Source organism: Periophthalmus magnuspinnatus, chromosome 6, assembly GCF_009829125.3.
Source record: "Periophthalmus magnuspinnatus isolate fPerMag1 chromosome 6, fPerMag1.2.pri, whole genome shotgun sequence".
NCBI lineage: Eukaryota > Metazoa > Chordata > Actinopteri > Gobiiformes > Gobiidae > Periophthalmus > Periophthalmus magnuspinnatus.
In genome coordinates this window covers 27,778,080-27,792,984 of record NC_047131.1, presented here as the reverse complement: position 1 = coordinate 27,792,984, position 14,905 = coordinate 27,778,080, and the positions used below count along the sequence as shown (strand labels likewise).

The 14,905-nt window shown below is 39.7% G+C and overlaps 1 protein-coding gene across 1 annotated transcript in view; it reads right to left on the bottom strand.

Moving 5' to 3' along the window:
- Window positions 1-10,071, bottom strand: part of rassf7a (Ras association domain family member 7a) — a 38,273-nt gene extending 28,202 nt beyond the window's left edge. The window contains exons 1-2 of the mRNA XM_055222251.1: window positions 10,002-10,071; window positions 8,891-8,991 (exon numbers count right to left, since the gene is read on the bottom strand). The gene's annotated coding sequence lies outside the window, so the exon portion shown is untranslated. The remainder of the gene's footprint in view (window positions 1-8,890; window positions 8,992-10,001) is intronic.
- Between the last annotated feature and the right edge of the window lie 4,834 nt (window positions 10,072-14,905).

Here is a 14,905-nt window from a genome sequence, read left to right as displayed (position 1 = left end):
ACCCCTCCTTCGTTCTCATCGCACCCTCCTCTGCATTGACACCAGACAAAAGAGTATGAAAACCTATGCGCTCAAAGAAATTCTTCTTTAAATTTGGTGGCATGTAATGCACATTATTAAGAACATAAGACATTTGGAGCTAAAATCATACTCTGAACAGGTGACATTAAGTACCACAAGTACCAAGAAGAACTGGACAGGGGGACGGCTCTGACACTTGGCCGCTGACTGCATTGGTCTGGCTGGGGTTCAATAGGTTGAGTAGAGGGCAGAGGGAGAGTGGATGGCATGCTGATGTGACTTTGTTTGCCTGTGTGCATTAAAAATGAATAGCATTAAGTTGCTGGAGAGACTCACGCCTCCTGTATTCCCTCCTGTTTATTTATTCAGGTTTTCACTATAAATATAGACTTCAACAACAGGTGGACGAGATGTCAGTCATGATTTAAGGCACAATGAGAGCAGACAAACCAAAGCTCTATTTTCAGACTTACAAACAAGGTTCAAATGCCGAACTTTTGGTTACAATGTTTTTTTTTATATTCGTCTCTGCAACAAACTTTAGTAATAAGCTGTTTGTGCCAAACAGCCTAAGTATAGGCTGTCTATTTCATTATGGTCACTGCTCCTGTAGTGAAGCGAGGCCTTGTATGTCATTATGACAGGCAACATGGCTTATGGCAGCAAAGGTAATTGCACTGTTGAGACATAAATATAGCACATCCCTCAAGAAGACACTAGCACTTTTGTTTTCTTCCCAGAAACTTGGCTCTGGGGATGATTCATGTTTTGGAAGCAAATATGTGCTACTATATCATCATGTTACAAATAACAACAATGAAATGAAATGAAAAATTCACTAGTGAGGTGAATGAGAGGACAACGAGAGAGCGGGCACAGGCTGTTGGAACATTTTGAGCAAGGTGCCCCCCTGTAAGATTATATAACTTTAACACAACTTCTGACAAATACCATCTGAGGAGCTTTTAGCAGCCTCCAGGTTGTCCGAGGTTTGGCCACAGCCTGAAGAACTTTATCCATCTTCTCCTTATCTCCACACATTTCACAGTGCTACGTCACAAACATTAAAAAGTTGTATTTTACATATAATTAATCTTTTAAATATATATTATAATATTTTCTCCAGATAAAACAAAACATAGTAGATTTATAGGCCAAAGAGTAAAGCATTTGTGGCATGGTGCAAATAGACACCACTACAAATAGGCTTCATGTTAGCAGAAGAAAGTTACGGATGAGCTACGTGTCTCAGCTTTTCCCAGGCATGAGGAGGACAAAGCGGGTGAAATCTAACACCTAACCCCAGTATGTGAAAACGAACAAGAAGGTATGGGAACAAGCGTACGGACAACCAAACAGCCAAATTGTGAAAGATTGCTTAAAACAAAGGAAAGCGGATGGACAGGAAATGTGGGATTGTGACGAGCGAGCTATCAGGTAGTGTCAGGTCAAAGGTCGGAGGTGGACAAAAGCTTAGTAAGCCCCATGTAGCGCAAAAAGGAGGCCCCTGGATGTGCTCATTGGCGCCTGCACAGTCTATCACCACCGATATGCTCCATTAGCAAGAAGCCACCCTATTTCAATGCATTTTAAAGATGCACTGCGTAACTTTTTGATGGCGGATTCGCTACTTTTTTTTAGGTTCAAGTGACTTTATTGGTACCTGTAGGTAAACATTTTGCAGCGTTAATCATAAAAAATAAAGAAAAACCTGTATCCATCCACCCAGAGATGTTCTTGCTTTGCCAGTAATGTTACATAGTACTGCATTAAAGTTATCTACCTCCATGGAGACAAGCAGAAGACACCACCAGGCCAAGTTTCAGGTCAAATGTGAGGAGAGACAAACCCACTTACAGTAAGAATACATGTTTTTAAAGGTATTTTTGAGCAATAAAAACACTTGATATTGAATGTTAATGTCATACTGTGGAACCTTTTAGGCAAAACAATAAGCTGGTGGCAGATTCTCCATCATAAAAGCTACATGGTGCACCTTTAAATCAAGCAAACATCTGTAAAGGTGATGATGGCCATGCTCGTCTTCAGGCTTAAGCGTTACATAACATAAGGGGTGTTTTCTTGTTTCTTACATTAAAGCCGGGCTCAGGGGAACAGCATACCTGGCATTAGTATGCGTCTCCATGTGTCTGAAGTGGATACTTGTGTTCACATCCTATCTATATGCAAACACGTTTTCTTGTGAAGTGTGCAAATGGCTCTTTTAACGCTGCCATGTCAGTGCTTATTATGAATAATAGAAAATATAAGAAAAGGATGTTACCACGACCACCTGTGGCACTGGAATCATCTGTCTTACAATGATGGAATACTGTCTTTTAGTCATAGCAGAACTAAAACATTTTAAAACATTTTAGAGTCAGTGTAGCGAGAAAACTGTTGAGCTAAGGATTGGTATGTACTGAGTCACAAAACCCTCATATTTTACCCCTCGTATACTCCTACATTACTTGAACCATCTCACACTCTGAAGACTTCAGGGACCGGCTTCCTGCTGATGCCCAGAATCAGGACCAAACATGGGGAATCAGCGTTTCAGTTTTATGCAACTAAAACCTGAAACAGTCCTCCTGAAGATGTGAGACAGACCTCTACTCTGATGTTTAAATCCAGGCTCAAAACGATTCTGTTTAGCTGTGCATATGACTGAAAGGTTTTTATTCTGCACTCTTCTCTTTTAACGTTAATTTTGTCATGATTATTTGTGTTTATGTTGTGTTTATACTGTGGTTTTAATGTCTTTCTTATTCTGTAGAGCAGTTACTTTGTGTACAATTTGTACTATGCAAATAAACTTGCCTTGCCTACTTCTTATGATTATCAAGTATGATTCTGGACCCACGCCAAAAAACATACACCTGTTCATGACGTAAAACCAAACAACTTTCAAGTCCATAATTTAATTCGTAATCTTTGTAATTATTCCTTTTTTCCGTTTTTTTCCAAGCCAAGAAAAACGATGACTGCACGACTGAAACTAATATTCGAAAATGAACAAATCCTGTAATTTAAGTAGGCAAGGTGCTCTAAACAAACATATTAAAAGTATTCTGACGCGCGTGTCTAACGGAATAAGACAAGATTGCTTAACAGGTTCTTAGTAACATATCAACGGTGATGCATTTACAATACTTGGCATAAAGACACAAAAGACTACACTCAAGTTGAGGCATGTGTCTACGTAGAGAGATACATTTATATCACTCCTTAGGGTCAATATGCATTCAGGGGTGGACTCAAGCCAAAACCACAAATTTATTCATGACACAAAACCAAAAACTCACAATCTTTATAATCGTTTTTCCAGGGCAAGAACAAATAAGTATACAACTATATTTTCCATAAGGTTGTATAGGTCCTTCGAGCGATTTAAAATGAGAAAAGAATGTCAAGATGACTTCTTCCAAATGTGCTCTGAGCTATCTGATCTCCCACCTGTACTTTCAGCCTGACATTCAAATGCAGTTAATGCCAAATGTGAAAAGCCTTTAGTGTCTTTTATGAATGCTTCCTTTCAAAAGCTAAAAGGGCCCATCAAGTTTTATCCAGGCATATAATTTCCAAATCGTTTCACACTGTGCTATTTTGTCTGGCAGCATTATAATTCAGTTTCTAACTTCAACAATGCACAAATGACAGAGTGGTCTTCTTTAACCGCCTGTGGGAAATGCTAGCAAACACCTGTAGCAACAACAGTAGTTAAAAGCTTTCACTGTACCAAACCTGTCATCTGTTGGCCTTTGTGGCTTCCCTGGATCAAAGGGAAGCTGTAGTCCAGGTACAAATCGATGCTAGCAACAGTCATGCCCTGTAAGCACAAACAGATATGTATGCACGCATGCGTACACTGGATAATGATGAGACAAGAGCATAATAGTTGAGATCCCGAACCTCCATAACAACAGCCATTTTTTAGCCTCCAATTTATGCTAAACACATTCAAGCATGCACTCTTTAAGACTTGTTGAATTTTAACAAGCTGGCTAAGACAGACCTCTCTGTTCTTATCAGACAGGAGACAGTTGGAGAGGGCGCTGGAGTGGGCACAAGCAAGAGCCTCAATTAATAGCATATGTGTGTGTCGAGGAATATGCCACGTTACTAATCAGCGCTCGGAGACAAGGGGCATATGTGTGCCAGTCTGCTCCTCTCTCCGAACCCCCCCTCATCTTTTCCCCTCCACGGCGGTGTGACCCCATCAGCAAGAATGTCAGGATTGTCATGTCAGCAGCGGTGACATCATGGCAGGCCCGTCACCGGGGGATCGGCGCGGCTTTTCTCCCGGTTACATCAGCCTTTGTGATAATAACAAGAGGGGTGAGGGGTTACAGAATCAACATGTTCAGAGTGGCATGTTCGAAAGCAAACGTAGCATGGAGTTCAAAGATTTTCCATGAGAAAATAATACATGTGTCAAGGAATATCATGTCATACTAAGAATATTCAAGGGTCTTAAAATGTCTGATGTTCTTCTGTTAAGCCCACCACCACATTAGGATATGTCCTTGGATCCTGCCTCTAGTGATTTAAGTATCTGACTCATCTTAAACGGCCATCACAACTTGTACTATTATTACTCCAAACTTCTGAATAAGTTTAATCCTTGTCAAGATCTTCATGAGAAAAACATGTCCAGTGTTCTGGATGGATAAGAAAGTAATGACTTTTTCCTTGATCTAGCACATAACGTCCCAGCATATCTTAAAATCTTCCACAGTTTCTGGGGGAAATATATATAATTTTTATTCCGTTCTTCTCAGCTTTACAGATACAGTACAGTGCACAGTCAAATAACAGATTGGCAGCCTTGTTTCCATCAGTCTGCCACAAGGCAGTTATGGCTACAATAGTAGCCAAGTGTGAATAATGAATAATACACAGTGAAGTGCCTTGGGTGTTTTGACAGGCACTGTATAAATCGAATGCACTGTAAATGTGTAGAACAGCTATACTGATTGATTACCACTCATATGGGCAACACAAGTTTATTAGCCCTGGTTATTCTGGGCTGACAGTGAGATGACAGAATCTCTCTTTTGTACTCCAAAATATATTTCAAAACCTAGAACTAGCCCTCGGTGGTCTATGGTCGAGAAGTCTGTCAAGACAAGCTTTTCTGTTTACAGAGAAGATGTGGCCTGAAGAGAGCATACTAAAACAACCTTGTACTCAACAATATTTTGCAGAAAAACAAATATAATGAGACCAATTTGTAAACAATCATTACCTCCATTCAGCCACTATTGCCACATACAAGCAGCTCTTTCATGTCCGCCTTAAATATGCGCAGGTCAAGTGTCAGCGAACAAATGCAAGTGTGTGTGTTTGAACACATCCTGAGGATCCTCCAGGTCATCAGATAAAGTGCACCTGAGGGAGGGGCGGGGAGCGTTTTAGGCCGTTACCGTAGAAACCAAACAGGCAGGAGAAGACCACCTGGTTAATGGAGCCCAGGACAGCAGTGATGAGAGGGCAGCACTTCAGCAGCCAGCAAAACAGAACTGAGGGACATATTGTACCTGGTCTGGTAACAGGAGAGGACTCTATGTAGCAGATGTTCAGATCACACAATACCAAACTGTCTATTGTAAGTCCAAAGATGGAGCAGTGGTTGAGACTATCGCAGATAGAAAGGTCCTGGGTTCACCCACCTATGGCTCTTTCTTATGGAGTTTGTATCGGTCTCCCAGTGTCTGTGTAGCGGCTCAAACACTGCATCTGATCTACTCAGTTCTGTTGTACATAAACATATGTATGAGCCCTAGAGATCGACTGACATGGGTTTTTACATACCCGATGCCGAGTTGCCCACATTGCTTAGAATCCAGAAGATGGCTGATATGATTATTTAAATTTACTGCAAACTCACCTACTTTATTTTACTACAAACCCCCTCTGAGAGCTGTGTAGTCATATTTTATCTCTTCACGTATTCAAACAGAGCTTTATGTGTATTCTTTAGTCAGCAGATGAGCCAAAACAAAATATCTGCCTCATGAGATTTAAGGCCGATACACTGAAAAGTGCAAATATTGACCCGATATATATCGGCCGACCGATGTATCAGTCTATCTCTTGTGAGTCCATTACAAAGAGTGTTGTAGATGAATCCTGACCAGAGATCACTAATGATTTAAGATTTCAAAACTCTGCTGAGGCAATGATTACAAAATTTTAACTTGCCAGGAAAGTCTAACTTAACTGGAACAACACTGTCCAAAGGAGGATGAATCACAGTATGACAAAGTTACTTTAGTCCTCTTCAGGTAAAAAAAAAAAAATCCAAAACTATAACACCGAGTTGCTACCATTTTTATCAAGGGTCAAAAGAGAATATATGTGGAAGTCACTGTATCATCAAGTATATTGGGCCGAGTAAAGAAGGTGCTGAGCTTTGTGATGTTGTCACACGAACAACAAACTACTGACACTGACAATAACTATCACAACAGTTTAAGAAGGTGAAACCCAGTTCTTCACTTATAATTCTGTACTTCTGTAGACAGGGCACATACGGTATTTTGCAAAGTACTCTTCTTACTTACTAAATAAGGTGCAGTAGTATTGTTATCAGTAAACTACATGTGCTAAGGGTTATATAAGGTTAATCAATACAATTAAACGTCATCGGGCACCAAACAGTTATTGAGTTTATCATTCAGTGTATGTTCATTACAATTACAATTCTCCTTTTATTCCAAAATGTACATATTTCTGTTCACCATAATTAGTGGAACCAGAGTGCGGCATAATACAGGCCCGGTGATATTTAAATGCTGTTGATTGTCTAAAGAATCAAGACAAAACTGATAAACCAGTTCTAGGAAAATAACAGTGTTGAGTTTACAATACATTGGCTAAAGAAATAAAATTCTCCCTCAACTTTTTTTTAACATTACTCCCAAGTCGAGGCATGTGTCTAAGAAGAGAGATACACGTGTAAGTTGAAAACACAAAAGTCATTAGCTGTACTCACCTCTAAGAGCTCATGTGTCTGCAGGATGAACACAAGAAGAGGGGGAAAAAAACAGTCTGTCAGGGTTTGTTGTCAGCCGTGGGCTACCTGATCCAGGCCTATGTGAAAGAGACAGGGCAACATTCTGAGCCGCGGTGCTATGCAGAGGGAGGGGAGGGCGAAGGGGCAGCTGCAGAGAAAAAAAAAAGTGAAGTGGTGCCGCCATTCCCCATCGCCCCGGCAACCAACGCGCTTTCAAAGAACTCAGCCAATGGCAAACACCCGCAATTGTGTTAGGACAAAGAGTCACATGACCACCCCGCACACCACTCCCTGTGATGGAAGTGAGGGGAAAGTAAAGTTTTAAAGAGGGTGGAGGGGTCCAAAAACAGCTATTTGGGAAGGGGCGGTGGAGGGATTTTGTGCAAAACATTTCTTGCATAATTCTTTATAGAGGGGGTAATAATTGCTAACACATAATCAGATCTCAATGTTACCTTTTATCACTTTGAAAACAATCGCACAATCTGTGAACATCCTGCTAATGAAACTACTGCGCATTGCATCAGGTTTGTGAAGTTGTAGCGTATTGTTTTGTATCCTGCTTTTGTATAATTATGGAAAATTGCTGTGTGGGAGCATGGGTGAAATTGGCTTGTAGTCTTGGACAGAATCATACTGCTAACCGTAAGGAGGGTTCAAACAGGGCTCAGGAGAGATTAAAAGACAACCAAAATATACATGGGTGATATATAAACCTCTTCAGGCATGTTTTGATGAGGAAACAACATTATATCATGGCAGAAAGAAGTTGTTTTTGCATCTTTAAACATTTCCTTCTGTGGCTACAAAGGCAATGTCAAAAATGTGTTCGTTTGTTGTCCATTGCCAAAAAAGTCCTATTATAGCTGCACAAGTAAAAATATCCATAATTTCATATCATATAATTGGAAATACTAAGTTCAATTAAATCATAACAAACGCCTTGTGTTTATTCAAAATAGCACCAAAGCTTGAGAAAGGAAAATCAGATGGAAGACTATAACATACATAGAAATACATGTAGTTGTAATAAAAAATATTGCTTTTCCTGGTATTTAAATATGTCTAGTGTTAAATGTACAGCCTTACTACACAGTGCTGCATCATATGAGCTATGAATGTGTTCATTTTTGACAATAGAGGCAGGTCAAAAGTATTGTTTACACAAATAAACAAAGAATTTCATGTTACTTCCTTTCTGGAGTTCCCCTTAACAGGTAGCCACAGTTTATTTCTGCTAAAGGAACAATACTACATGCTGGCACACCCAAGAAATGTAGTTTACAGAGCTAGAAAAATCATTCTTACTAAGTTCTATTTTGTATTTAGCATCTAACTGTTTATTGTCAAGCCCCATTATCCCAGTCAAGCTGATGCTATTCCATAATATACAATTGTGAGTAAAAATCCTGCTTTTGGTGGCTGTTTTCAGTTTTCAGTAGTCTCAGGTGAATGAAGATGGTTCGGTCAGTAAAGGCATTTCATTTAAAGCAAACGCCCATTGCATATCACTGCAAATAGGAGCTGGATGATTTACTGCTCCCACTCCAGAGCGGCCACAGGGCATACAAATTAAACTTAACCTTATAAGAAGTGAATAAAAGAAACCTTGAAAAGTACACGCAGCCTCACTGGCACCAAACAATGACAGTACTGGTGATGACTAAGACTGTGTCAGTATAATTTTGCTCTAAATGTACAGAACCATAACGTGTAATTTGCACTTATTATAATCTTATCTTCTCATATTCAGTGGCCTTGGTATGAGCTAGACGGACACACACACTCACATTCACTGATATCTAAGCCTCTGTCATTGATATGTTTAAAAAAAGCAATAGGAACGAGTACCTGTGGATTAACACTCCTGTAACGGCTTGTCAATAGATGAAAGGCACACGCTGCAGGCTCAAGGCTCATTCTTGGGATTTATTATCGATGAATAGCCCGACCTGCAGTCACATGATTCAATTAATTACATATAAATGAGATGTGATTTATAATATGATTGCATAATACACTGAAAAATGTTTATGGTATTATGAACTTGCAATCAAAACAAACATACAGGGTTTAAGCGGTTTATTGTGAATAGTAGATCTGCATTTTCAATTTAAAAAAAACACCGAAATGACTAAATGGTTAAGGACATCTGAGGATACTCCTAATAACTGTTTAAGAAGGTAACAAATTAGAAAATATAAGTGGCAGTTTTGCTGTCTTCCAAGTGAAATTAGCTAAGCTGAAAGTATTTTCGACACCTGATCAAAGTCTCTGCAAAGTCAAAGACATTAAAATATCTAACTCCCTAAAAGCTTGCAATATTAGAATATGAACTAAAATGTGAGGTGTTCACAATTATTCAAAGGACACTGGCTATTTATGGGCTTTTTATCACTGTAATGTAGACTAACTCAAGTTGTAGAGCAATTTACATTAACAATCATAATTTGGACCTGCAGTATTGCTCTTCTTGTGCAGACTTTTCCTTTGCATGTTCCTGAAAAGCTCAGTCTTTATTAACATAACAAAGGTTTTGGTCAGGGGAGAATCAAGGGAGATCAGTGATGGATTTTTGATTTATTATGTGGGCTCTAAGTAATGATGTGACTGCTGTGGTCATTTTGTAACAGTTAAATGTGTAGGTTATTCAACGTGGTCACAGTGTTGAGTCTCGTGCTCATTAGACCCACTGCTCCACGCTCCAGAGGTAGGACACTTTTAGGCCTACTTCATGACAGGATAATAAACCCGTCATTAAAGTGTTTATGCGTATATTGTATCTAAAACTGAACTAACACAGCAGTCAAATAACTAGAACAAGTTTGCCCTTTCCCCTGGTGCTCAGTGCATGCGCTCGTGCAGGTGCACCTCTCTCTGGGACACTTCCACGTGCACTCGTGGCGGTGGATAAGCTGTGCGATAAAAAATTAACAAGACGCAATAAATTTGCACAACTTACCAGAACCATAAGAACAAAAAAGCGCAGATGTGGAAAGCTCCATCCTCGAGTTTATGTTTCAGAGTTGTTCCCAGGATCAAGTCTGGATTCCGGAAGTGGGCGCGTGCTGAAATTCCGCAAAAACTTTCAAATTAAAACTTGTAGTCTACCTAATTTAATAAACTTTTTTTGGCGCTGAAATTTGTAAAGACATGTTACATAGAATACTAATTGGCTTTCTATCTTAATTACTAATTTAGTGTTTGATTTGGGATCTGAACATTTAACTGGATCATTCAGCCTCTGAGTGGGCCTTGATCATGAGTCTGGGACATGTCTCCTCTACAGGAGGGTAGTAGGGCAATATACAACTGACACACGTGGATTTAACATTTTTACCATCTTTTTGCGTTATTACGAGAAAGTATTAAGTTAAAACGATAAAATGTTTTCGTTAAGAGTAATCATTACAGGTTTTAACGACTTCAGTCTCATGTTTGAACAATATCAGTTTCTCGTTTTAACATGAACATATTACACTTACAACCAATGCACTGAATACAGCCAAGTCACTTAAAGAATGCAAGTCTGAGAGTGTGATCTGCATAATCTGAAGCAATGCACAAAGGAAGAGCCAAGTGCTTATCATTTTACTTATGTCTAATGACAGGACTGGCTGCATGGTGCTCCGACTCCACCGACATAGACCTACCTGTAGACATAGGCCTACTGTAATAACCTCCTGGACCTGCCTTTTAGACAGGTCAATGTGCCTGGGGACCTGAGCGCACATCCAGAGTGCACACAAACACCTTTACAGGCTCTGGGCTGTTGTGACATGTTGATGCACCTGACTCAGTAGTTGGTGGCACTGATCATGAAGGATGAGCTGTGCACACACATCTGTTGGTGCTGCGTAAAGTAACCAGCCACATTTCCTCTGTTTGAAGCACGTTTGTATGCCTGGACACTCCGATCTAAGGATGTCCCATATGGCCACTGATTCCCTCCTGGCTTCTTCTTGTTTCCCAAGAGCGTGTAGTCTTCACCCACATGAAGATGTTTGTTCAGACATGGCATCTGTTAGATAGGTTGTGATCATAATAGTCCACCGCACCGAAAAGGACCTGTAACTTGGTCTAGACTCCAGCGATTGTTCAGTTAGTCATGTCCCCTCTGCGCTCAGACAACTGAATATATGTGGAACCCAGTCCACCCTATTCTCGCGTATCAGGAGCATGTTGCTTTTACCCTTAAATAGAGCAAAATACACATGTGTCTGCTCTTGGGTGGCACAAGGAAACAAGCCATGAGGAAACCAGTAACTATAAATTGCAGCTCTTGATTTACACAGCAAATGATTTTGGGACCAGCTTTTTCTTGAAGCCCACAATATAAAGCAAAATTATGGGACATCTTTGAGTGAGTGAGACCAGAGTGTCTGGCACACAGGCATACTCCCAACATTGCCAAATGCAGCAACGCAGGATAAGCACAGATGTGTGCACGGATGACCCTTTGAACTTTATATGTTATGATAGGTGCCTCCAGCCATTGGGTAAGGTGCACATAGACATGCCTCGACAGCCCAGAGCCTGTAAAGGTGTACGTGTGCCTTTGGTTACACACAGACGATGCACGGTCTGGTCTCCAGGCGTATTGGCACGTCTAAAAGGCAGGCCCGGAGCTTATTACAGTAGGCCTATGTCTACAACCTGGTGAAGTCGGAATGCCATGCAGTCTATCTGTCATTAGACATAAGCAAAATGATAAGCTCTTGGCTCTTCCCTTATGAACTGCTGCAGATCATGTAGCTCACGTGCTCTGATCTGGCCCCTATTCTGTGCACTGGATAAGAGCTTAATATCTTCACATTAAAACGAGAAACTGATGTTGTTAAAGTAAATAGAAAGTAGAAAGTGAATTCATTATAACCTGTAATGATTACGTTTTAATGAAAAAATGTTCTCGGTAAAAATGTTTAATCCATGTTTGTCAGTTCTATGTTGCCGTAGACCTCAACCCAGAGACTGTATAATGTTTTTGGCCCTCTAAGACTTGACAAATGAACCACAGGGGGGGAAAAAGTCAGTTAATTTACATACAGTATAGCTTTACTTTGCTTAAGGCAGAAGGCTTCACAAAAAACAGTCTGTGCTTTGTAAGCTTCAGGTCAGGATAGGCTTCTGATTACTTTACTAAACAAATCAGATCCAAAACAACCGGCTTAAAGCTTCAGTTTGTGGCCCCATTTTAAGGAAAATGCCTCTTGTCTCCTATTTCCTCCTGACCTTGAGCACTGTCTGCATTTTTTATGCTCGCAAACAAAGATTTAGTTAGATGCATCTAACAGGTAAGTCCCAAAGCCTCCCATTGTGGAGTTAGTTAAATGTGTGACCTTGAAAACTGATTAGTAGGATTTACACAGCTAAGCACCACAATAAACCAGCAATATACAGTGATGAAAGAACAGACTGTTACCTAATATGAGAAATCCCAAAATTCTATACAAAATCACCATTGTGAGATAGGGCCAAAGATGATCGTTTCAGCCACCAGGGGTCAGTAAATTAAAAAAAGAAAAGTCAGATGTCTTAATATATTTTGATGAATAGGCCCTCTAAAATAACAGCCATTTGATAAAATATATTTACATCTGAATTTCTATATATTTTTTCTCTTCCAACACAGAATTTCAATATTATTTCATATTCATATTTCATATTCATCTCTCCCTGCACTAGAAGATGCTTAGTTGTGAACAGAGTATTTTTCTTTTATTGTATTTTACCATTGCAATATAGATAAAAACATAATCACAACCTACTTCAGAATCAGTGGGCTGGCACACTGTGTACATTAATCCCAGTAATGGGTGGTATTAAATGTCATGTCTGCGTGCATTAAACTTGCCATCTATCACAAGTCGGATGAGACTCCAGTATGAACGCAATGAAAGGCATAACGATTAATTTTATTCCTTTTTGTTTGCGATTATGGACTACATGTCTGCAACGGGATTGTTAAAGTGTCAACACAGTGTGAGTTATGCAGCCCAAACAGTTAGCCGGAATGTTCCTCCCAGCAGGATCTTACATTTACTGTACAAACAGCTACTGCCGGGCCTGCCTCGACCCATAGTACAGGTATTTCCAAGTACAACACTGATTAGTACTGAGGAACTAGAACTCAAGTCAAAACAAGCTGGAAGTTTCCTCTGACAGTTCAATCAAAATATATTCAAAAAGACTTGAACACGTGTTTATATTCAATGCTTTTGACACCCTTCCAGTCATAAAATTATAGGCTTTATACACAGAAGATATGTGACATGAATGTTGTTATTGTCTTAAACAGCACTTAAATGCATTCAAAAACTTTGGGGTAGACTAATAAAATTATTCTTAAACACTGTTCCTCCAGCTCCTCCAGCCCCTCCAGCTCCTCCAGCCCCTCCAGCCCCTCCAGCCCCTCCAGCCCCTACAGACCCTCCAGCCCCTCCAGCCCCTACAGACCCTACAGCCAACTATTACCAATTACACAAGCCTATTAAAACATTCAGTAAAGTCGGGCTGAGTATTGCCTAATAACAGGATTGTTGGCAGTGGGGCTAGAACCACCAACCTGCCAATCAGGTCAAAGGTCTACTATGTAACTTTTCCATTGGAGGGTCCGTTACCTTGTCTCAATTTATATGTTTGTTTGGAACGCTCCACAGTATGGAATTAAACTTTTCTATCTTGGTTTTAATTGGACAGATTTTTACTGCATAAAAATATATTAGCATTCTGTGAGCGGGGTAACTTCTCCGCAGATCTGACCTGTAACTTGGGGTGGCATTACTTGCTTGCCTTCAGAGAGACAGAAACGTTTAAAGGTCCTACATTACACAAAATTGACTCTTGTGAGCTTTAAGGAATGTTAGAATGTTGTTACCTTATCACAAATATACCTGGAGTTGTGTTTTGTTTCATTCACACATGTTTGAGTATTCCTGTATTATTATGCTTTGTTCCACCTTGTGATGTCATTTAGTGATAGTTTTCAAGTTAACAGCTACTGGTAACCTTTTCTTCACTAGAGATGGCCATATCCAGGTCTGAAATTACTCAAATGATTCTAGAGGAGGTGTGTGGAGTTTAAAAACACAGTGGAGCACTTCCTGTATTACCACATGATGACATCACAAGGTGGAACAGAGTGTTTTCTGTTTGAGAGAAGAACTCAGCCCAAATATGCAGGATTTGTGTGTTAAACATGTGAATGAAACAAAACACAACTCCAGGTGTATTTTTTCATGAAACAATATTACAACATAAATCAGAAAATAGTGTAAAATGGACCCTTTAATGCCATACTGTGGAATATTCTTAGCCAAGCAATAACATCTCCATGGAAGAAGGCAGTTGGCAGACTCTTTATCAGAAAGGTTACACAGTGCACCTTTTAAGCAATGTACTGTTGGTGTTTTAACACATTCCAGGCCATAATTACTGGGTTTAAATGAGGATGCCACGTGGAAAAAGATACAAACCATAATTACATAACAAGTGTCATGATTGAGTGGTTGATCCCTTCACAAAGCACACAAGAATTTACACGTGCAAATATTTTCAAGCGGTTACTATGAACACACCTGCCTGGTTCCATGTGACAGTTTATACGCCCAAAATCCTATAAAGTCAATTGTATATTTTTCAAGTTGTATCAGTGTTCATACTAAAGCTTTTAAAGTTGTGAAAAGAGACATTAAAAACTGAAGAGATTATCCCAACCTGAGTAACATAAAGTGAGGTATGAATCAAACCTACTCACCTCTTTGTGCTACAATAACAGTTTAGTTTAAAATATAATTGTAAACCTATGACAGTAACAGTACTTTCATTTCATCATGAAGCCTAAACACTGAGGCAATGCTGGGGAGA